Below are 20,874 nucleotides of genomic sequence, written 5' to 3' on the forward strand. Positions count from 1 at the left end.
ACCACTTGGAACCATTTCTAGATGAGGATTTGCATTCCATCCGAGTGATCTAGTTATATAGTTTTTGCTTCCACTTTCCACAGACTTTTCCATAGGCTGCTCTCGAGAGAGAACCCTCAACAGGGTGGAAAACCATTTCTGCATCAAGGCTCTGGGTTCTCGATTGATATATACCCAGAAACCTGCAGTGTCAGGCCACTGTAAATTTTTAAGTTGCCAATAACTTATTTTATCATACTCCAGGAAGAGCTAATCAATCTGGGTTGTTCGATTAAACCAATTTCAGCCAAATTCTCTGAAACTAAGGGAATTTCTCTGGATTCCAGTGGGGGGTCCACAGGTCAGGCCTATGTAGGTACAAGAAGATTAGAGGATAGAATAGATGAGGGGCTAACAAAATATTCTAGGCATTCTACACACACAAGCTTTTATTACCTCCTAACCATAAGTGGTGCTATTTTTTCCACCTGAAATGCTTTCTTTCTCCTCCATTCTGCCAAACCATGTTTTGCTTCCAAAAATTCTTTTGAAGATCCCCTCCTTAATAAATCATTTCAGACTTTTCTTCATTCCCCATCTGGTCCCATACTGCAATCACTATAGTAACCTCCCTAATAATTCCTCCTCCCCCAGGTTGTTTGTGTGTATGGGTATATGTCGCATATATATACATATGCACACATACATAGTCAGAGAAAGAGAGCATTCATATATGTTTTATAAGTGTACTTGTGTATTGTCCTCTCCTATTTCCCTAGATGCTGCTTCAATGCCTTTCATGAGTTCTCTTCTTCGATTTCACAAGGCACTGTCCAGTGCTTGCACATCCTGGGTCTGCAGTTTACCTTACTACCTTTTAATTAATCTCCCAGGGAAAAGTTTTCATCCTTTTTCATGCTATGCCTGATGGTGATAATTATCATTGACTAGTAGGGCTAAGGGGATTTTACAATTTTTGTAGCCTTTTTGTTTATTTAATTTCTCTTTAGCCACAGAAACTTTTTGTCCCAGGTATTTCTTGGAATCCCAAATATATAAAACAGATGAAGTTGCCATTGTGGCCAAACAGCTTGGAGGCTCAGAGATCTGTCTGGTCAACGACGCCCTCCTTCCCCAGAGGCCCCTCTGAGGAAGCCTAGGGAGCAGAGTTTTGGCAACACTGATCTACATCCAGTCTTTCATGGTGCCAGTGTTGGCATTTGTGTGATCAAGGTCATTCAGCGCAGGAAGGGCTGACCAGGAATTCCTTCCTACATCAGTACTACTTCTTTCAGAGGATGAGAGAGCATCATACTCTCAATTTCCAGATGTACAAATTCCTAAATATTGTAAACCTGTGATGTCAGCATTTACGTGGTTCAGCAGTAGACAGGACTCTTTTACAAATGAAGACTAAAAGTTATTTTTCTCTTTTCTACCTTTTGACTCATTCATCTTATTTTTCAATTAGTCTTTTTTACCAGAATGAATTTGGGGAGATATTTTCTTCAAATATTATATGGAAGTCATTTATTCATTCAACAGACATTTATTAATCATGTCCTATGCCAGAAACTATGTAAGATACAGGAAACATAGAAGTAATTTTTAAAAAAGAAACACTCTTGGGGGTTCCAGTGTGGCTCAGTCAATTAAGTGTCCGACTCTTCATTTCAGCTCAGGTCATGGTCTCACAGTTTGTGGGATTGAGCCTCACATTGGACTCTGCACTGATAACATGGAGCCTGTGTGGGATTCTCTCCCTTTCCCTCTCTCTCTGCCCCTCCCCTGCACTCTCTCTTTCTCAAAATAAATGAGTAAACTTTTTTTTTAATTTAGAAAAAAAAAAACAAAACACTCTTCATCCTTTAGTATGGCAGACCTATGTGTGTCTATTTTAAAGTCTGTGTTCTAGAAACTGCTCCTAAATAATTGTTAATTTCAGTTGTATTTTCCTAATTGTTCAAGGAAGCTTCCCATTATAGGAATAAACAAGTGTTTTTTTTTCTCATTATGTATAACTACCCAACTTGCCTTGGAGGCCTGGAGGTTGAGTTTTGTGAATATAAGAACATTCACAAGTATTAAGGCTTAAATGCCATGACTCTAAAAGATTTTTAAGGATTAAATGTGTTAATATGTATAAAATACTTAGAACTATATATAAGCACTGGCATATATAAGCACTTAATGTTAGCTATGGCTTTTTATAGTTGATGCTGTTGATAATGGTGTTGTATCTATGTTAAATGAATCTTATGTCTAGGTATCTTTTTGCAGGAATCCTTCAAGGATTAGTTTCTGGACTTTGGTGTGTGTGTGTGTGTGTGTGTGTGTGTACGTGTATGCATGTCTGAGGTTTAGTGAACATACAACTGAATGTATGAGTTATTAATGAGTTATTAACTGAAAAATGAGTTATTAATGTCATTGATTTAGATTTTGTACACCTTGCACTCTCAATGCTCTTTAGGGCTAATCTGTATTGGTTCTTAGAGTCTAGAACCCAGAGATATAATTAGCTATCTTGCAGATGTGGCCAATAAGATAGGAATAGAACTTTGAGCCTGGCATACAGTTAGAAGCTAAAGCAGCCCATCATTTCCAGGTGACTGGAATGTGAGCATCTCAGGATCTAGACTCAGCCATTTTGAATCTTCAAGGAGCAATGCAAACATGCAGTGACAATTAGAAATTATCCTCAGCAGTGGGGGCTTCCAGGATCTGGTGGCGGTGGTGTCCACAGACTGATGTCCTAACCAGTTGGTGGTCTTGGCTTGCCTGTGTTTCCTGGGTTCAGGTTGCTTTTCTTGCTTCCTGCCTGTTTTTCCAGCCACATTCCTGGCTTTCCCATTAACACTGTGAGCTCTGATATTGTCCTAATGCAGTCTAGCTTCTATTGCTTGCAGCCAAGAATTTGACTGATGCAACCCAATACTCAAGAAATCAGGCCCAAGCTACTCTTTTTCACCTGGATTACTGCAACAGCCTCAGGACTTTGCACTTGCTGTTCCTTCTGCCTGAAATGCTTTGTTTACACCTATTCTCTTGACTCGCTTCCTGACTTTCTTAGGGCTCTGCTAGAATCTCAGCTGTGTAGATCTCATCAAGGAGGCTTTCTCTCCTCACTCCATATAAAGCAACTCCCACCCCTATACTCCCTTTCTGGCCCCTTTTATTCTTTTCATTTTTCTCTCTAGACTTTATATCCACCCAAGATATTTATTTATTATTATCTGTTCACACCAGTGGCATGTAAACTTCCTGACTCTTAGCTACTGATATTTTCTGACACCTCGTACAGGGCCTGGCACTTATTAGATGCTCAATGAATCTTTCTTGAATGAATAATGAATTTAAATTCTGCTCAGATGCAGTAACAACAATAAGCTAAAAATGTGCTATAGCTAATACATCCATTCCTCTGTCCTCCACGTCTTTCTTGAGTTCTATCCCTTACTCTTGACCAGTAGCATTCTGTATATTTCTTTCTGCTGATTTGTCAGTCCCAGATACATGGTTAGATTACCTAAGAATAATTAAAGAGAAATTTTGCCCTGCCTACCACTACAAAATGCTTACTCATTTCTTCTTTTACATTTTAATTGTTTAAATATTTGGGGAGGATTTTCCTGCTGTGGTAAATTTATACTCATTAAGTTGTCAAATGTGACGGTATTAGTTATTTATGTATGGTGGGTGCTGTAAGGGGAAATGCTTGCTTTTGCCACTGGCACCATCTGGCTTTGACTGATTATTGTATTTTACCTGATAGTCTTTGGACAGGACTATCAGGGTGATGAATGGGTGAGAGTGGGAGGGGTTCAAACACTGGTTGAGAAAGGATAACAAACCTGTAGCAGAACGTCAGACACCATGAGGCATTCTAAACACTGAGTAAGATAGAACACCCATCGCATGTCCTATTTGCATTCCAGGTTAATCTTCCAAGAGCCAACATGGCAAAAACATTCCAAGATAAAAATAGCAAGATCTTCTAGAAAAGATTCAAGTTGCAAAGAAAAAGAAAAATCCTTTATGGTTGCTGAGTATGCCATGACTCCACATGATTGTGGTTGCAGCTAGAATTCTGTGTATGTCTTTTAACAGCATTAGTGACTTATAAATGGATATATATATTTTTTTAAATGAATCTTTTAATGACATCCCAAGACATTGTAAGAAGAAATTTGATTCATAGGAATTGAAGATTAAAATGTATAATGGCAAATGGCACCATGTCAGGCACTGAATACTGTGGTTATCAGCTGATCTTGAATCAAAATCTAGTCCCCCACTGGCATTCTCAAAGTCCAATTTTCATCAGAGGCTTTATTCCAGGCAGAAGTGTGATGATAACTCTGCTAATGTGTGTTCAGCATGCCTAGGTCCATCTGACAGTCTTGTTGGAGCAGGAAGCCTAATGAAGCTATTATTCAATTTTATATCTTTCTCCAGAGAAAGATAACTTTAAGGTACATGTGTGGCTGGCCCTTACATTATTTTAGTTTATCAGTAGATCACTTACCTCTTTCATAGTATCTCAATGCTAGAAGGGATTTTAGAAGTCAACTAAACAATGCATCATTCATTTATTCATCAGGAAATGTTTATTGAGTACCTACTATAAACTAAAAGATGTAGGCTAAAAATATGAATCAGATATGGTTGTCCCCTCTACAGGATTCATTAATTCCTTTTCATGATATCCTTGTGAGGCTGGAGTTCGGCCTTTGCTGGAGTATCTCTGATATTTCATGTGTTGCTATATATTTACAACATTCTTCAAATGAGAGAAATTAGATTAACCTCACTCACAAGGGTACAGAGGCCCAAACAAAATTTTGCTTACCCGTCATCATTCAAAAAGTCAGATACAGAGACCAAAGTAGAGTCCTTGAAGCTCTGAGCAGTTAATTTAGTGACCCCTTTTGCCTTTGTATTCTTGTCTTGATCCTGTCAACTATCACTGTGCCTGACCATTCTCTATGCCTACCAAGAGATGGGAGCTAAATACTCAATTTGGATATTTGTAATCCAATGAGTATTAGTCCCTTGTTGCCACAAAGAATGTCCCCAACCCCCTTAATGTATTTCAGACACTTTCTCTTATTGAATGAAGCCTCATTAATTCAATTTAGTTTTATTCCTCTCAAGTCATGATCTCATGGTTTGTGAGTTTGAGCCCTGCGTCGGGGTCTCCACTGACAGTGTGGAGCCTGCTTGGAATTTTCTCTTTCTCCCTCTCTCTCTGCACCTCCCAAGTGCACTCTCTCTCTCTCTCTCTCAATGAATAAATACTTAAGAAAAAGAGTTCCCAAAAAAATGAAAAATAAAATGGCATGCAAACACATACATAAACACACCAACCCAAACTATGGAATTTTAGGGATTACTGAGATTTCTAGTTTGTGTCTAAGGCTATGGTCAATTATCACTTGTCAGCATTCTGGTTTAACAATAATTTAGAAAAATTAAGCATTGGACTAACTTTTAAGGTTTAAAATTTGATACTAAAACTAAAGCTATTAGATTATGCTTCTTGATGAGCTTAAGCCATGATTTCAGATTCTCCTAATATTTCCTCACTGTCAGGGTCCAGAAACTCAGGGCCAAGGGTAAGTCAGCCTTAGATAAACAGATTGTCTGGCCTAGGCCACCAATCTGTCCAACATTTGTGACCTATAAAGATTTTTCCTGCAAGCAGCTCTGCTTATGCCAACTGTTTATAGGCACAGTGGAAACTTCCAAAACTGTCATTCCCAGGTTTGCTTTGCTTATACAACTAATTACTACTGTGCTGGGTCATTCTTTCTGTCTTGTCTTTCTTTCTTTACCTTTTTTTTTTTTTTTCCTATGTATTGGAGACAAGAAGGGCTCAGTTAACCCATGCGTTTTGGTCAAGGATAGAAGTCAAAGAAGCCATCAAGATTATAGTGTTCAATGGGGCACTCAGGTGGCTCAGTTGGTTAAGCGTCTGACTTTGGCTCAGGTCATGTTCTCTCTGTTCGTGGGTTCGAGCCCCGCATCGGGCTCTGTGCTGACAGCTCAGAGCCTGGAGCCTGCTTCGGATTCTGTGTCTTCCTCTCTCTCTGCCCCTCCCCCACTCATGTTCTGTCTCTTTCTGTCTCTCAAAAATAAATAAACATTAAAAAAATCTTTTTTAAAGATTATAGTGTTCAAGCTTTGTATCATGTGCCTTGATCATGTAGCAAGGACTTAGGGATGGTTGCTGCCAATGGAGGTTCAGAAAGGGTATAATGAGAGAGGGAAAGAGAGTGAGCACATGCTTCAAATCATTCTGAAGAAATGGAAAACACTAGAAATAATTCAAGACAGAGGAGGGAAAGCTCAATAGGTATCCTGAATTAAACATAAGCCCTCAGAAATATTTGCAGTGCCCTAACTAGATTATCATTTCTTACAGTGAAGATATAATCAGGAAAAATCCCAATCACAGAGACCCCTCCACTGGGACTTATTGCCATTTGATACTATATTATATTTTAGAAATCCACTTCTCATATTTTTTTTTATATATCAAGTATCTTTTTCCAGGAAAATAGCAACCAGCTTGTATTTCCTGAGCTTGTACTGTGGGCCTAACTCTGAGGACATATTGTGACAACTGCGAGAATATAAACCCCACCATTTAGGAGAGAAAAGACTTATGTTTAAGGAATCCGCACAAACTGTGGAATGGCACTCATGAAAATAATGAAATAAGGTAGTCTGTAATGAAAGGATACAGGGGCCATGACAGATGTGCACTGGAGGAGGCAGGGAAGCATGAGGACTTTAGGGATGAGAAAAGTAGAGTGTGGTCAAGAGGAGAGGAGAAGTGGCATTCTGGCTACATGGAGTGATAAAGAACAAATTGTGCAGCTTTGAGGGGAACATCCTGAGAAAAGTGCAGAGTGTTCAATGGTGAGAATTAGGGAGGAAATCGGTGTGTAGATGAGGCCTAGCCAAAAAAAAAAAAAACCAAAAGACAAAAAACAAAAAAAAACAAAACTGGTTTGCCCTGGTAAGAAATTTGTGTCATTAGCAGCTTTTGGCTAAAGGCGTGACATGATAGAAGAGGTATTTAGGGCACATATGCATGAGAGGGATTGCCTAGGGAGACTGGAGACTGGAAGATGAGTTAAGAGGTTATTGTTACTTGGGGCGTCTGGGTGGCTCAGTTGGTTAAGCATCATACTCTTTTTTTTTTTTTTTTTTTTTTTTAATTTTTTTTTTCAACGTTTTTTATTTATTTTTGGGACAGAGAGAGACAGAGCATGAACGGGGGAGGGGCAGAGAGAGAGGGAGACACAGAATCGGAAGCAGGCTCCAGGCTCGGAGCCATCAGCCCAGAGCCTGACGCGGGGCTCGAACTCACAGAGTGCGAGATCGTGACCTGGCTGAAGTCGGACGCTTAACCGACTGCGCCACCCAGGCGCCCCAAGCATCATACTCTTGATATCAGCTGAGATCATGATCCCAGGGTCATGGGACTGAGCCCATGTCAGGCCGTGTGCTGACAGAGCCTACTTAGGATTCTCTCTCTCTCTCTCTCTCTCTGCCCCTCCCCCTAACATGTGCGCTCTCTCTCTCTCTCTCTCTCTCTCCCTCACTCTCAAAACTAAATAAATAAACACATTTTTAAAAAGAAGTTATTATTACTTTTGTAAATATGAGTGATGAAATGGTGTTCACAACTAGAGGAATTGAAATATAAAGCTAATTGTGGCCCTTTTGAGGAAAATGGACCAATTTCAGAGGCTAGAGGGCATGAAGCAAAGTCTCTGTCAATACATGTGGCCTGTGATTCTTCCCATTCTTCGGACCAGGTGACATGTGGCATAGGTTGTATGACAAAGCAAGTTATAAGAACAGCCCTTGTTTTAGGCATTTACTCTTCTACAGATAGACCTTTCTACAGATCTACTTGCTCCCCATTTTCAATTCCCTAGTTCTTGGATTGCTAGCTCTACTTCCCACACTTTCTGATTCTGACTCCTTCATGTGGACTCTATCAGGAATTCCTTCCCTTGCCTGAGACTGGGGATTCTCTTCTACTGGCCTCTTAGTCCTGCTGTCTTCTCTAGCCTTGGACAATATTTCTAACGTTGAACTGCATCGCCCATTTCAAACCCACTGAACCCGATAAGCCATGCCAATTCCCCTAAGTTGCCCTGGGATGGGTAGAGAAATAAAATATGATTGTAAGATTTCCAGCTTAGATAAATAGAGTAGAAATACTATTGGCAAAATTGATAAACTTGAAAGTAAGAGCTAGTTTGGTAAGGAAGATCATGGTTTTGATTTCCAGCATGGGTTATATGAGTGAGGTGTCCAGAAAACAATGCTTAGTTGAAGATTCGGAAGTGGTGGGGAAGGAGTCAGGAGCGAGTGACTCAAAGGGTGATTGAAAGTGTATTCATTTCCATAGGCTTCAGATAAGGGAGAGTTAGAAAAAGAAGAGCTGAGGGAAAGGCTTACTCTCCCTTCAGTGGCAGAAAATATTTCATTGAAAGAAAAGAAACATTGGTCAATAAAAATCTAGCATACAGAATCAAAGAAGCCAGTAAGGAGAAAACTCCAAAACAGAAAGGTCAACACTATTAAATCCGAGTGATCAAGAAGGGATTAAAATGGAGAATAGATCATTGCATGTGGGAGGACCATTGATAGCCTCCAAGCGGGTGATTTAGTAGAATGATGAAGACGAAAGCCAGATTGTAGGGGTGTAGGAGGGGACTGAGGTGGAAGAAATACAGGCAACTGGCAGAGACCACACATTCAAGAAATTTGGCACTGAAAAGAGGGAGAGAAATGAGATTGTAGTAAAAGGGTGCTATTTTTAGCTAGGGAGAGACCTATGGTAAAGCAGAGAAAATAGGGAAGGAGAGACAGAAAGGCTAAGTAAAGCGGGAAACAAATGTGATATCAATGACCAGATGGGTCCAAATTCCTAAATTTTACGAGAGGTTCTTTGTGGAGAAATTTCCTTTGAAATAAAAAGGAGAAAGAAGAGGATGAGAGATTTGTTGGACTGGGTGGGTGTGTATTCAGCAGATCCTGTCAAGATTCTAATGCCCCTTCTTTTTTTTCCTGGTGAAAAACTGGTCAGTGGCTCAGAGTGAAAAGGAGAAACACTGCCAGAAGAGCTTACTAAGCAACAAGAGTGAGTTAAGCAGCATGCTCCCCGGTGACTTACAGATCACCTGACTTTGCATCACCTAGAGATTTTTAAAATGAAGTTTTCTGGAGGGAGAGAGACTTCATTTATGAGCTCCTCAGATGATGTTTAATGCATGAGAATTCAGGAGCCGTCCCTTACTGAGAGGTGAAGCCTCTATGTGAAAGGTGAAAGGTGAAAGCACTATGAATTTAGGAAGCTAACAGGAAGCTACAATGTCTCTTACCCTGTGGCCATTTTAATCTTCACATCCTTTAGAATGCTTCCTTCCCTAGGTGTATTTCCATGAGAAAGAGAGTGAAACTCATCCCAGCATAAACTGGCAAGAGCTCTTGGTTAGGTCCATAATATCTGGGAGAGTGCTAAGGTATCTCTACAACCAAGAAGAAAACCTGATATCAATTACGAACACATCTATGGTTTAGAGGGTGATGTAAACCACTTATTTTTTCCATTGAATTTCCTTTTAGTTCATTAGGAGTTTATTTCAGGTAGGCATCTGGGAGTCCCTTTCTCTCTCTAGCCTCCCTTATTTATTTTTTTTCTTTCACTCATTCCCATTTTCTAGCCCTTTGTCCCTCCTCCTCCCCCACCCCAGTTCCATCCCAGACTTGAGGTGCCTGTTCTGTGCCTGTTCTATTCTAGGGGGTGAGCATTAGAATCTTCAGACATTTGGTCCCTAAAATTTTCGAAGCTGCACATGTAGATCAACTGACATTTGCTTTGGTAACCTTGATCCTTTCTCTGTAGCATAACTCTGATGTATTATTTCATGTTTAAGAAGTCAGTGTTTCTTAATCTAGCCTTAACTCCTCATAAACTGTAAAAGGAAAGAAAAAGTGGGTGGAAGAAAGTAAAATTCAATTCTGCCACACTGGGATACCTTTAATTATGTGGAACCCATATGCCAGGAGGCCCACAAAAGGAGGAGCATAGGATTTGTGGTGGAGTTCTGTGAGTTGTAGCATTATTAGTTTCTTAGCAAGTGAAGTCTTAGTCACTCTCTCTCTCTCTCTCTCCCTCTCCCTCTCCTCTCCCTCTCCTCTCCCTCTCCTCTCCCTCTTTCTCTTTCTCACACACACCATGCACATGAGCTGTGATTTTATTTTGCTTGAAAAGTTAGGCTTAGTGTTTGAAGATTATCTCATTTGTTTTTAGTTTGGTTGGTTGGTTGGCTGGGTTTTTTATTTATTTGGTAGAAAAAAATTTACTACTGGGGCGCCTGGGTGGCTCAGTGGGTTGAGCGTCAGACTTCAACTCAGGTCTCATGGTTCATGGGTTCAAGCCTTGCATGGGCTTCCTGCTGTCAGTGTGGAGCCTGCGTTGGATCACCTGTCCCTGCCTCTCTCTGCCCCTCCCTCGCTAGTGTGCTCTTTCTCTCCCTGTCTCTCTCTCTCTCAAAAACAAATAAACATAGAAAGAAAAGAAAAGAAAAGAAAAGAAAAGAAAAGAAAAGAAAAGAAAAGAAAAAAGAAAAGAGAAAAGAAATTACTACCAATTACCTAGGGTGAGAGAACATCAACACTGAATGCTGGAAAATTGAATTGGACCCTGTCATCAAGAGTAAACATATCCTACATTCATTTCATATGTAAATTCTATATTTCCTTACAATGCATTCCATTTTACTTACCAACACAGAAATGGGAAGTTTTAGTTTCTCAATTTTCTTCAACCCATATACCCATATCCTTAAAAGAGTATAGTAATTTCCTCCATTTTTATCTGGCCCATGCTTCTCTTAAACACATGTAATTGCCACCCTCTTCCCCTGTTCTAAAATCCCTTTCTGAGGTCCTTAGTGGCCTCTGCATTCCCATTTCCGAAGACTTTTTCTCAGGCTTCACTTAACATTTTCATTGCATTAGACTCTTCTGGACACTCCTTTTTAGGATTCTCTCTTGGCTCCTATTCTGGTTCCTTTCAAAGCTTAATGAGACTGACTTTCACTGGATCAACTTTCTCCATCTGTCTTCTATATACAGATATCCCTCCAGAACAAGATCTTAGACTTTCTAACCTTTAATCTCTAATTTCTTTGTTAGAAATCTCATTCACCTTTTTAGCTTCATTGACTACCTTTTCATAAAGGGCTTTCAAGTTTATGTTTCCTGTATTAAAATGCTTCTTATCTCTAGGTATCTCTGGGTATCTCTAGTTGAACTCCCCTTCCAAATCTTTATGATTGAAACTGAATCCATCATCTTTCTCCAAAACCCATTTTCCCCTTTGAATTCCCCCCTATCTGTTGTTATTTCTTGCAGACTCAGTGATGATTTTCTCATCTGAATTTCTAAAGCACAAACTAACTGTGCCACCCACTTAATTCTGAGTGTATGCTACTTTGTGTTATTTAATTCTTTCATTTTATTTCTTGTTAGCATTTTATTGCTTGTTTACATAAATAGTAAATATTTTGAGGGCAAGAATTGCATTTTCTACATCTCTATATTCCTGATTCTAATCTAGTGTTCAATAAATAATTTTTTATTGTTGACATGTTTCAGCTAAGTTGCTAATATTTTGTATATATCTCTTTCATTGTGGTCACTTTTGAAAGGTTAATAGATTTTGATAAAAATTAGTAGACATAAAGATGCAATTATGGTTCAGACCACCATCTTGAGACAAAATGGTAGCTAATAAATTTACTTAGAGGAGAATTTCTGTAACATTATTAACAGTGGATTCGTTACAATTTTATACATGTTTACACTGAATGTGTCCTGCGGTTCATAACCTCTGATAGAGGGAAGCTATGAGTCAAAACATTTATGAGTCAAGTTGAAGGATCTAGAGTTAGGTTAGGTTAAGCAGATAGCCAAATGAGAGGTGAAGCTGAACTAAAAATTGGCGACTGGATTTCTATACCTCATGTGAAAAAATACTGACATCAGGGATGCATTTTCTTATTTTTTTCCTTGACCAAATTATGGGATAGTTTTTCCAGTGTCAAAGGAGGCTAAGAAGGTTTTGAGGAATGGTTTCTGTTCTTACTTTGTGTCTACCCCTTAAACTCCTATTTCTCACAGGAGTAGGTTTAGAGATTCTTTAGAATTATCGAGCTGGAAAAAACTTGACCGTCTACTTCAAATCCCTTTTTTACAGATATGCAACCTGTTTCTTCTGGGCCTCATCTCTGAAGCCCCAACTTTGTACTAGTCCTAGAGTTTGGGTAGTTCCATCCAAAATATTGCTATTATATTAAAAACAGCATTTAAAATTTTAAATGCCCTGTTTGTGTTTAATGGATTTTTCCATGAAAAAGTAGATCCCCTCCTCACTTCAGATACTTAACATTTGAAATTTAAAAAGTACTCCTAAAAAATATTTCCCCAAATATATGGAACAACAGTAGGAAGGAAATACTACTCTCTGTCTTTCTCCTGTCCACTCCTCCCTCTACCCCAAATCCACTGTATATAAGCATTTATGCATCGCCTCTGTGTTAAGATAATTCTGCCATTCTGAAAGCTGGGAAACTTAGCTCAGTTGACTCTCACTGGTTTGAAGTTTTCTGCTCTGTTGTGAAATAGCTTATATTTCAAGTTTTCCATTGTTTTCATTTTAATTTTTCAGTTGGCCACTATATGTATGAAACAGAATCGGTACTCAGAGGAAAGAACCAAGTGATTCAAATATTGACTATTCTATCCACTTTTAGTATGACTGTAAGCAAATCACAAACTTGTCCGCTTAGCCACCTACAGTGAATGAAACAGCAAATTACACAAGTTTACCTGAAAAGTTCTTCTCTGGAGAAAGAGACTTAGGAAATACAAACTGTCTCTTTATTGAAGAGCTCAGCTCTTCCCAGGAAGATCTGAGGAAATGGTGAGCAAACCCAATACTACTTCAGCACACCTCTCTCACAGTCTTTTTTTAAAAGCCCTATTTCATTTGAACACTGTGTTCCTGAGCCAAAAGAGTGCTTCAGCAAAGTCTGCCTTCCTGGGGGCAAAGCAATATCACACAGTAACACTCCCAGGAAAACAGATACTGCTGAACATAGACTGAACAAAAGAAGTTTTTTTGTTTTTTTATCTCCAGCAAAAATTACTCAAATTGCTTGAGAGTGAGACACAATATGATGTTTATCCCTGTTTACAGATGTTTAACCAGTGCCCCTTCAGAGGGTCATGTGCCTACAAACAGCATTGTGGTAATTATATCCGTTGCTGCAAAGAACAGATGTGTGAATTGGTGGTTTCTTGGGGGAAAATAATACCAAGTCCACTTTCCAGAAATGTACATAGTGCAGTGCAGCTGTAACACTCTGTATGGAGGTCTCTTTAGTGTCTATTACTGAATGTGCCTAAAGAGTAGGAAATTTCAGTGGGGCATCTAGCAGGGAAGTCCAGGAGCATCCAGAAAATGGTTCAGATTATTTGGTGTGTTTAAAAATTCCTAGTGATATTGGACAAATTTCCACATCCAGAGAAGGTAATAACACATCTCGGATTCTAAAGTTTTCAGGCAAGAAATATGTATTGAATAGAAAGTGGAATTAGGAAACCTCTGTGCATTTAAGATATAAAAACCAGATGTCAGTGAGGCCAGATTGCATTAAGGTGATCATACTTTTGACCTGTGAACACCAGAATATTCCTAAACTCACCACTGCAGGGGCTGGCAAGGATTGGGGGTCCCCAGATCCTCCCCTGAAAACTAGGATTCTATGGTTCCTTATTTTAAAAGCCTATGTTACCTTGGATATAACAAGAAGAATTCGATGAAACTATTTCTACTAATGAATTCATTGTATTGAAAATACTTTCTTTCCCTAAGGATGTATATTTATGTTACTATATGAAAATTAGTGTTATCCCTAAAAATTAAAACAAAACACTAACCAAACAAGGTAAGCTTATTGCACTGGTAGAGCTTACTGAACAGGTCTGTTATCACAGATATGTATATTACTATAAGCTTTGCTACCTTCTTTCTGTATAAATTCTCTTTTCCTTTTAAACTATGTCAAATTTTGTGTGTAGAATGTTATACAGTGATTCAGTGTGTACCTAAAGTATGAGCTTTCTCTTGAACGCAGGCTATCTGTACCTTTGCATGTACCAAAATTTTGCAGAAGATCACTATGTATCCCATGATTTAGTAAATGTGCTAAAACATTGTTAGTTAATTTGCTCACATTACAAACTATAATATGCAAAGATATCACGCCTACCTTTGGGAATTTTGCTTCTGGGGCAGAAGCATAATCTTTTTTTTCAGGCTATGCTTTTCTGCATTCATGATTCCATACTAACTACCCAGCAGCCCCAAACCATGGCTCTGTGATTGAAATGTAACAGGAACAATCTAGTCTGCTAATCTGGATCATTCAGGCCCAGAATGAAAGGATTATAAAGAGACCTGCCAGTTGCCTTAGGCCAAAGCATGCCTTTTGACAGTAATGATCTAATTCAATTCTCTACTTTGTCCCAAATTCAGCCTTCTCATTCTCTGTGACCTTGGGGACTCAAAACAAAAACACAGGAGGTGATGAAGGTTAGCCCCAGCTCTACCAGTGACTGCTTCACCTCTAGGCCTCAGTTCCTATGGCTGTGAAATGACATGGTTTGATGACCTCTTCTAGGTTTCATGTCTGTGTTCAGTGTGTCCGTGATGCTGGAATTTAGAATAGGAATTCCTGGTCATGTGTGTGGGTGAGTGCCAATTGTCTCCCAAATCAGCAGGCAATGGGAGTAGGAATAGAAAATTCTGACTGTTGCTTACTACCGACATTTTCAATAAAATCAAGGGAACTATTTCCAAACAGGAGTGTGGTCAGATTATAGTCCTTATTGTGGTCAAAGCCCACTAGGGGATTTATTAAAATGCATTTCAGGTGCTCTACAGCTGGTTCTACACCAGACTCCCTCTGTGAGCATGGTGGGAGGTGGGGCCATGAATCTGATTTACACAAACATCCTGCTGGTAATATGTATGCTGAGATTTGGAAACCCTAATCTCGATGAAAGAGCACTTTTTTGGGGGGCTAATCTGACATTGTCTTTGGGGCAAAATCATTGAATTTACCCTAAACCCCAGTTTTGTAATAATGGAAACAGTATCAGTCTTTCCCAACTCCCCAAAAAGTAAAAGTATTAGTGTCTTAGTGGAAAGCCTTTTGGATAACGGCTTCTTGGAAAAAGTGAGCAATTTCCTAGTTACAAATGGAGAATATTCCTGGGGCACCTGGGTGGCTCAGTCGGTTGAGTGTGACTTCGGCTCAGGTCGTGATCTCGAGGTCTGTGAGTTCGAGCCCCGCGTGGGGCTTTGCGCTGACAGCTCAGAGCCTGGAGCCTGCTTCAGATTCTGTCTCCCTCTCTCTCTGCCCTTCCCCCGCTCATGTCTCTCTCTCTGTCAAAAATAAACATTAAAAAAAAAGTCCTTAAAAAAAAAAAACAAATGGAGTATATTCCAAAAATACAATGTTGAATTTGAAACTTAAAATGCTTTTGCACAGAAATAAAATCATCTGAAGATTTCTAGACCTGTCTATAAAATTCAGGTTAAGCCAATGTAGCTGAGATTCTGTACATGTGTAATGGAAGCAGAGGAGAAAACAATAATGTTACTGCATTTTGGAAGGGAACAGAAACAGTTTTTTATATTTAATTTCATTTAAAAAAAACATGTACAAACACACAACTTTTCTGGTAAGGTGTTTTGCTACCCCACTCAACAGTCGTGAGAATGAAAATTATAGCAAAATTCTTGTTTATCAAACAACTTTGGGTCATAGTGGGATTCTCTTGAGGAATGAGAAGGGGGGGGATAAAAAGGAAATTTCTCATGCTGATTGGGCAAAAACTAGAAGAAATGCCATTGGGGGTGGGGGGAGTTTAGGGCAGGGACAAACAGCGAAAAAGAAGCTCAAGGAGGAAATAAGTGGTTTATGTGAGCAGGTGGTGACCTGAAGTGAAAGCATAGGAAAGGTGAGTTACTTAGGTCTACGGAGAAACACTTACTGGGTGTCTGTTCACCAACCCCAGACAAAAGGAACAGGGGGTAAGAGATTTTGTCAATTACCCAGATTTACCACCAGATGGCAAAATTGATCCAAGGCCTCTTGGGTACTGGTCAGTTTGTAGGGAAGAGGGGAGATTATGTGGTATGATTGTGGCAATTCATTTATTTCCTTCACAAATATTTATGGAGCTCCCACTATGTCCTATCAACTATGCTAGGAACTGATGTTGAAGGGGCCAACCAAAGCCCCTGCCTTCAGTGAACTTACTGTTGGGTATCAGGTTAACCAAGTGCAAGAGTGGCCTAGAATGGTAGTTGGTATATAATGAGGTGCACACTTGCTCCTTTGATGACCTGCCTCAATGTTAGCCCAGACAAAACCAAAGATAGGTCAATAATTCTTCTCCACTCAGCTCCCCACACCTGGGTGGCAATGCCTCCTGAGAGTTCTGTTCCAACCCCATCTCTTGGTCGTTCAGAACCACGCCTTCAGCCTTCTTTCAAAAAAATCTTACTAACCTTTTGCCTCTTGTCTTCAAAATATTTATCCTGGCTAGAGTGATGGGTATTAACCTGATTAACGAAAGAGAAGAGGTGTTACAGAATTCCTCAACCGTGGCACCATTTGCATGTTAGGTGTTTCTTTTCTTTCTCTTTTTTTCCTACAATGCCGCAGTCTAGTAACATTTAATCTCTTGCAGGGTAATGGTCACCTCTTACATTCTTAGTAAAGCTATGGACATTTAACAGAATAATCATATAAACATAATCATATAAACAAACTGCATTGCATACTTCTTCAGATTCAGGAATCCATCCTTAGAGCACCCCAGACTTTTTCTAATATTTTATTTTTTAATATTTATTTTTGGGGGGAGCGCAAGCGGGGAAGGGACAGAGAAAGGGGGACAGATGATTTGAAGCGGGCTCCCCGCTAACAGGCTGAAGGCAGTGATCCCCATGAGGGGCTCGAACTCACAAACCCAGAGATCCGGACCTGAGCCGAGGTGGGGTGCTCAACATACTCAACCGACTGAGCCACCCAGGTGCCCCACCCCAGACTTAAAAAAAAAATCATGCAATTCAAAGAACTGGCAAAAATCGTGGGAGTTTGCGGAACAGCATACTGGGGAGCACCGGGCAGGGTTTAAGCAAACTTTTAAAATTTTTCCTCAGGAGAGCTGCTCCTATCTGGTCTCTCCGCACTCCGTTTCTCCCAGCACCTACAACCGTGCGCCGGTTCTCCCTTCCCCAAGTGGGGCGTCGTAGCTCAGCCTTTGTCTTCCGGCCCCTCCCCCCAGCACTTGGACTCGGGTTTCCGTCCCACGGCCTTGCTCCGCTACTCCTCCTCCGCACCCTTTAGGCGTTCCCTCCGGCCTCTCTTCAGGGTGACCTCATCCCTTTGTTTCTCCCCGGCTACCGCCGCCGGCCCCGCCCCGCGCCCCCGCCCTGAGCCTCCGCCTTCGGGCAGGGCTGCGGGCGCGGCGGGCGGGGCCTGGCTACGGGGCGTGGCTAGGACCGCACCGCCTCTCCCCAACGCCCCGCCCTCGGGGGAGGCGTACTGCTCCTGGTTTCGCCGCGGATCGCTGTTCTAACCAACCTCCGCAAACTCCGGTTTGCGCGGTAATTGCTTCTTTCGGTGGCTCGGAGAACAAAAGCCCCGGGCCTGTCCACGGTGGAGGAGCAGCCAGGGGCGCCGCGTGGGCTCCCTCCCTCGCCCTTCATTAGTCTGTTGGCCTCCACTCCCGCCTGCCGCAGGAGCGGCAGCAGCCTGCTTGCGGGGACTGGGCCCTCTGTCACGTCAAGGTTACTCAGTGGGTGGGGAAGGACGGGAGAGAAAGCTGGGTCAACTGGAAGGCATTCTTGTCCCTCCCAGTTTTTCCTTGCTTGGAGGCAGCCAAGAGCATATTAGCATTCCTCGGGCGCGCAGCACCGGAAGAGGAGGAAGGCTTGTCAGCAGGCAAAGACCTTTGGAAAGTAAATAGGAATGCCTTGATTGGAGTGTAGCAGACGTGAGAAAACCAGCTAGGTCAGGGCCAGAGACGATGATCCTAAATTATTAAAAAAGAAAAAAAAGTTTCTTAGGCTTCTTCATTTGAACTTTCCATTTCAGACCGCGATGAAATGCGGACTCCGTAGACAATTAAGGGAAGGAGGGTACCTGAAGCAGGTGGGAGGAAATGAGATGACTTCTGGAGGTGTGGCCAAGTTTAGACTTGGTGTGAGATTTTGTCTTAACCTGGAAATGCATGGTGCCGGCCGGTATTCATTCATTCATTCATTCATTCATTCAATAATACTGTTAAAAATGATTGAAGAAGTCATTTAGGTGTTACAAACAGACTTTATTGAACCCTTCATGAGGCCAGCAGTCTCTGGTCTCAAGGATTCCAGGTAACTGCAAAATGGGGAGGAAAGAGGGAAGCTTTTACAGGATAAGGAATGAGGAACAAGGAAATAGACATGGATACCAGCCTTCGCTTTACGTTCGGAGATGGGCTGACTGGATACACTGTTTCTGGTCAAGTGGAGCATTTACAGGGCCATAAAAACTGTTTGCTGACATGGCTCCAAGGGCAGGAGCGCCGCCATCTTGAGCCTAGAAATTTACTTTAACAATATGTATTGAACATTGAACACTTTGAACATTGAACATTGAACACACTCTGTGATGGACTTTGTCTTTGGCTGTAAGTGACCACAGATCCACCTGACCCGAGAGCTGCAGGGAAGAGAAAGGGAGAGCTGAGGTGGTTATTAGCTACTCTAGGGCCTGAATGGGCCCCGCCCTGGAGTCAGAGACTGTGAAGGGACCTGGAGAATAGAAGAGCTGCAGAAGACGAGCTGCACTAGTGAGGAGGGTAGGAAGCTGATGGGACTTAGAGTTCTCTCTTTCTCTGTTTTTCTGACCTCTTTTTCTTGGTTAAAAAGGTTGAACCCACTGTGGCAGAGGATGAGTAAACTGCATTTGTTTATTTTTAGCAGCGTTGGTTCCCCTCCACCCCACTAGTAAATTTCATTCAGATTTTCCACACGGACTGACAATGACGCTTTGAGAATTGTAAAGTAAGGTGTTCCTTTAGAATGGCTTCACTCTCCTGCAAAAAGGCTTTAGGGAAGGTGGGGAAGAGGCAGTTTTTTGCTGACTGAGGAATGATATGTTCTTGCATTCTCAAAGGGTTGGAATTCGGTGCCTAAAGGAAGGTGGTGTCTGTTTTGATGAGGTGCATTGTTACTAGTTCATAGAAGCATGTAAGGAAAGTCATCCTGAATTGTACAGTTAAGAGTCTTGGTGCATGGGAGACTGGTCAGTGGACAAACTCTGTGCTCCCCTAGGTTGGTGATCCCCTCTGGGGATTAGCACATTTGAGAATGAACTTAGTCTCATGATATGTTCAATGTATATAACTAACTTTAGAAAGTAAGTGACAGTGTGTGGTGGAGACCTTGTCCATTGCAGGTAGTAGGATTGGATGATAGTCAATTCTCTGAAGGCTTTCTTTTCTAGGGAAATAGGAAAATGGAACATATATACATGTGTACACAACTAGGACGCTGAGACTTTGAATGTTTGAGTCTTAAATCTTCCTGTCAGCTCCCTTAATGTACAGACACAGAAACTGAGGTCCAGAGAAGTGAAAAGACTTCCAGGAGGTTGCAAGTTTGCGATGTATCATGTTTATAGTCCTTGTCTCCTGATAGCTAAGCCATGGCTTCTGCTGCTCTACCTGCTGCTTCTTATTTCTATGAGCTTCATAATAGAAGCACCTCTGAAATTATACTTTTGTGTAAAGAAATATTCAGAAGGAACTGTGGATTTCCTGGGACAGGTACGTTTCGTCTGGATGTCGTAGGCCAGTACCTTTCACACTGTGATGCGCAGAGAATTGGTGAAAATGCAGATCCTGATTGGCAGATCTGGGGCGGGGATGAACACTGCCACCCAGCTCTTGGTGGTCAAAGTTGAGCAGCAGAACTGTGAACAGCATTTCCTCCTTGTCTTTTCTTTCTCACTGATAGAACAGCCCTGGGGATTTAAAGAGCCCTTTCCCCTCCCCCTACCAAGTCGCAGTGTTCACTCAGCTAATCCAGATGTCTTTCACTTCCTTGTCCTCACTGAGACCTGAGACTTGTTAGAAACAGTCCCTGGAGGCAGGTATCTCGAGCTGGAGGGTGTGATCTTTTGTCTAGTGACTTAGCACCTTCTAACTTGGTTCCACAAAAGCTTTCACACATAAACAACCCGCTCAGTTCTGATGGTTAAAAAAAAAGTCTTTTTTTCTCTCCCACAAATGTCCTCCCAGCTGCAGCTCATTTCTCTTCTTCTGGGAGTGCAGCTGGTTTGCTGCTGGCTCACAGGCGAGGCCCTTCCCCTGGGGCTCAGCAGTTCTCCGTGCAGTGCATTTGCCCACCGCTCACTTCTGCCCTGTATTTCTGCTCAAGCCGCGTGTGATACCTGGATTCAGGTCTGAGTGTCTTTGTGCACCCTTTGAGTTGAGCAGGCAGCTAAGGGATAGCAGGACAGAAACCCTTCTAAGGTAGGCAAGCTTCAGTGCCACACATTTCTCAGTTCTCTGAAACTCACCTGCCCAGGAAATGCCTCTGCCTTTGCGCTCTAAGTTGCCCTGTGAGCTCATTTTCAGTCTATGATTTTCCTCACTGTGAAAATAATACTATAGTGTCCTCACTAAAAAATAATAAAACCTGCCTTATCAAATTATTAGGGTATTTTCCAG

The 20,874-nt window shown here is 41.3% G+C and overlaps 1 protein-coding gene and 1 long non-coding RNA gene across 2 annotated transcripts in view; one reads left to right on the plus strand and one right to left on the minus strand.

Annotated features, from left to right (window-relative positions):
- GAP43 (growth associated protein 43) overlaps window positions 1-20,874 on the plus strand; it is a 100,073-nt gene that overhangs the window by 17,665 nt on the left and 61,534 nt on the right. The window lies entirely within an intron of this gene.
- LOC122230521 lies at window positions 15,508-17,978 on the minus strand. The gene is made up of 3 exons (XR_006207509.1): window positions 17,739-17,978; window positions 16,658-16,711; window positions 15,508-15,526 (listed from the first exon to the last, which is right to left on the minus strand). It is a non-coding gene; the product is annotated as an uncharacterized LOC122230521 (long non-coding RNA).

The sequence above is a fragment of the Panthera tigris genome, chromosome C2, assembly GCF_018350195.1.
Source record: "Panthera tigris isolate Pti1 chromosome C2, P.tigris_Pti1_mat1.1, whole genome shotgun sequence".
NCBI classification, from domain to species: Eukaryota; Metazoa; Chordata; class Mammalia; order Carnivora; family Felidae; genus Panthera; species Panthera tigris.